Genomic DNA, 4,309 nt, shown 5'->3' on the forward strand with positions numbered 1-4,309 from the left:
AATGAAAGAGTTATCATTCGTTTATACGAAAAAAAAATAAAATATGAAGTTATACTTAAAATACGTAACATACGCGAGGATGTGACACATACACTGTTCTGAATGTATCAAAGATTACCATGAAAATAATCATATCGACGAAATCCGTCGTACACCTTGCCAGCCCATCAAGAATACTTTCATTTGCATCCTCTTCCAGGGCCGGCAGGGTAAAATTAAAAAAAACAGTAACACCACGACAAGTCAACCATCATAAATAATGCGTCTCCACATCTGAGTATAAACTCATGTTTATTAGAAGAAAGTTAATTCATTAATCGTGTTATCCCCGTTCCTGTACTCAATTCCACAGAAATAGTTAGCACGATAACATTGAATTCGTCTGAATTGTTATCGGTATTACCACTTACTCGACCAAGACAGCATCCAACGAGCATCCAGATCGCGATCAAGAGAGAAATTAAAAAAGGAGTCAATCGTACTCCAAACACAGCGATGAACCTCCGCCAAATATTACAGCCCAAATATGCATTCAAAATGAAAACCACATGTGTAAAGTTCACAGACAAAACAAAATAAAATTAAAATAGCTTCAACACAAAACGCCTGAATCCAACAACCCATAAACATTTATAATCCATACACCATAAAAAAAAATCCCCTATTATCCACAAAAAGTATCAATATACAATTGTATAATCAATCTCACAAGAGTATTTAATTAATACTGTCAACTATACACTTGTCAGCAAGGCTGATTACCACATCCTTTCGGAATAAATCAGAATGAGATCTATAAGACCCGAGGACAAACCAGCAACAATAATAATCAGTCTGGATCAACACCGCAGTACCAGTAAAAATGAGACCGTGAATAAAAAACCAATTGAACATAAATTCGTGCATCCTATCTGCTTCCCTTCACAGATCGTTAGCACGATAACACTGAACTCATGTTATCGAAACCACGGTCTTCAACCAGATCAATAATTCAACAAACATTTAAACCAAAATCAGGAAGACATCAAGAAAAGGCACGAAACCTTCCTCATGTCACGAAGGTCACAAACCAATGGACAAATTCTCGTGTACAAACAAAGAGGGCACGAAAAGATACAGGAAAATAAAATTCGTTCCCTTCGATTCCTTGAATCGAGTTAAAATTCCTATTCCCCTCCCCCTCGATCAATTCCTAAGCATATCATTCCCGCTTCGACCGTTTATTAACAGAAGAGATCACTTACCCTGCAGGAACGAGTATCATCGGAAATCAACGATATACCTGGCGATCGGCGTTGTACCTTCCTCTCCTTCGTCCAGCAGCTTCATCGACATCTCTGCACGGATTCCATCAAAGTTCAATCCTACCCTCCTCGATCTACACATCTTGCCTGTTAACAGAAACTCATTGTCATACCACCTTCTTACTCTCAATCATTTGATACAATTTAAAATCAACTTACTCTGGTCCTACGAACTCCTTCCTTCCCATAATTATACACCGTATCCGGAGCATTCTATACTTATTGCCCCAATCGTCAAGGTCTCCTAGCTCATCTGTATCGTCAAGGATTTATTAATTCCTGCTGCATTTACGACTCGTATCTCTTAATCAAGCCGTACCAATTGGTCCTAGTCCTGTTTACCATCCAGTCTCCCTGATTACAATCCTCCTTCCGCTATAACCAAACAATCAACAATAATCATTGTTGTGAGAGTCGACAACAGTAATAATGATAATAGTATTAACTATAAACTACGCAATTCACCTTGTTTTTCCTCCGACTGTACTATTTCCTTCAGGCAAAAGCGTCTATTCATGCCATACATCGTTTTGCTTTCCCTTTATCTTCCCTCGATATAGTCCAGACATTCCACCCTGTGGTTCTTGTGTCCGTTCGCTTCGTTCTTTCTATTTTAAAAACAAATCACTTCAAGTGTCCTGTCAGTTTAAAATTTCTCTCTCTCCTCTTATGTGCCTGAAAATCTCAAACGTCCACGACAAATTACAAGTTTGTTAAAAATAATAAAATCATCCCCTCCTTTATGATCACTACGATGCATTCCTTCCTACAAGGAAACCAACAAATCCAGCGGTAATTTTACGCCTTACGCGCGCAGGTCCAATCTTATACTTGGACTCCATTGCTTCCAGTACTTTATTAATTAGCCCAGTTATCTGCGGACTAAACTGGATTCTGCTTTCAATGCCCATGTTAATGGCATCAGGTGGGAATTGAACCCCCTGCAATGCACTCCGACCATCTGGATTTAACTGGTCTATATCACCAAACCCTAAAAAGTTCTGATTTGCCGCAAAATTGGCAGGAAGTAAATCAGCGGGTACTGGTGTCCAGTTAGCGTCATTTGCTAATGTGGCTTCAACTCGTCTTCGAGTGACGCGTGGGGCGACATAGCATTCGTATACATTATGGGTATTTGCGTCCAAAGTACCGAAGCTGCCGCTTGTCTCATTTTCTTCCGCTCTTGGTATGGCTATAGCGGGAATATTTGTTGAGACCATCTCTCCTGAACTAGTTATGGTCTTTCCTATGTTCGAGAGGTATTCGCGTATGGGACCAGGAAGTACCATCTGGTCTAAATATGCGCCAACGTCTCCTTCAGCTCGAAGACCACCCTCCTTGTTCTCATTCTGCTGCATATCTATTATATTTGCAGCCAAAGCAGTTGTACATCCATGTAGAAAGGCGGAATATGGCAGTTTCTTCGCCAATCTATCATCTACTGCTTGCATGTGTCTGAACGTCCTCTGAACTAAAAGAGGGAATGTTGAGAATTCAAGGTTCTGCCCGGTAAGCTGGTCAATACTTACGCTTCCGGAAATAGGGCCGACGTTATACATTAGTCCGACTGGTTCACTAACTTCAGTCCTTGCGACTAGTGTTTGCTCTTTAAGCGCCGTTGCCTGTTCTGCTGGAGTTGGGGGCGTCTTCTTTTCTCTCCATGATTGTGAGCGCTGTTTTTGTCTTTCTTGACGTTGGGGGCGTGGATGACCGGGATTGGACATCGCTGCGGTTCCACGTTCTTCGATCTCGGCGAGGTTATTCCATGAAACCTCTGGATCGGCATCCGCGCGTTTGGAATTGTACTCAAACATGCGTCGGGCATCTCTGTTCGTCCTTGGTTTTCCAAGGGAATTATTCTTAGTCATCTGACGACTGTTGGGATACATCCTCATATAAATGTGGGTAAAAACGACAAGATCTGTTTCATTGTACCTTTACTTATCATATATCCAGGTAATGAATGCCGTCATACACCCGTTCATTGAAGTTATTACACCTTCTCCTGCATGTAATTACGACAAGCAGTCGAATTTGTGCTATTATCCATTGATTTCTACCTCTTTCATTTCTTCCAAAGGATTCCTCCGTTGATGTGGAAAGCCACGGGGATCCTATTGATAGCAATGATCCTAGCGATAACGTACTCAGCGACCTCGTGTTCCCTGATTCGTACCCTGAATCATCGCTATCATATCGCATCTCCGTCCACTCCTCGTTTCCTCCATCATCCAAATCTCTTTGAATAATATTATCCATAACGGTTACTCGACAGAAGCACAGAGCACAACTGAATCAAATCCATTGACACGCACTACATCTTATCCTTTCGTCTGCTTCATATTATCGTATCAATGTCTCACCATTTCAAATAATCCCCCTTAAAATTCCATTGTTCATCGCCCCATCGCTCCCCGTTCTTTCATTCCACTACATCAAACTTCATATAATCCTCAATCAATTTCATAAAATTTATTTCTTCACACAATCACATGCACATTATGACGGCAAATTCAAACATCACAAATACCTCCTCCCGTATTCATTCACAATTCTGTGTTTGTCCATAATAAACCAATTCAAAAGAAAAATCTCCATTCATCATATTACCCCATCAGTTCTTCAGCCAATTAATTATGACGCAACCCACATCTACCTCCTAACCCCGCTTCTATCGCGGTCAGCATTGTTTCAGCATTGTATGATCAATTATTTAACAAAAACATTTTCAATTTTATATCTAACAATTTCGTTTTTATCTTACAACCATATGACTCTATATTTCATTACTGCACACAGTCGCATTGTTATTGAACCAACCGTTTTCCGCACAATTCTTCCCATTATTTCCAACGCAGATACACATCTCATAAAAAACCCGTTTTCCAAGAAAAGAACCGACCTCCCGCGTCTTTCACAAATACATTCACCACTCGAGTTCCCCTTTCGTTCCTCAGCGTCAAGAGAATAAATTTAACATTATATACAGGGTGTAAACCTACTAG

General features: G+C 40.5%; 1 long non-coding RNA gene across 1 annotated transcript; it reads right to left on the reverse strand.

The window, feature by feature from the left end:
- Window positions 1-79: 79 nt before the first annotated feature.
- LOC113465180 (uncharacterized) lies at window positions 80-3,538 on the reverse strand. Its single transcript, XR_003390024.1, has 5 exons — window positions 3,240-3,538; window positions 2,834-3,179; window positions 1,770-2,775; window positions 1,464-1,679; window positions 80-1,391 (listed from the first exon to the last, which is right to left on the reverse strand). It is a non-coding gene; the product is annotated as an uncharacterized LOC113465180 (long non-coding RNA).
- Between the last annotated feature and the right edge of the window lie 771 nt (window positions 3,539-4,309).

This window comes from Ceratina calcarata, unplaced genomic scaffold (genome assembly GCF_001652005.2).
Source record: "Ceratina calcarata isolate Rehan_Ccalc_2016 unplaced genomic scaffold, ASM165200v1 scaffold987, whole genome shotgun sequence".
Classification (NCBI taxonomy): Eukaryota; Metazoa; Arthropoda; class Insecta; order Hymenoptera; family Apidae; genus Ceratina; species Ceratina calcarata.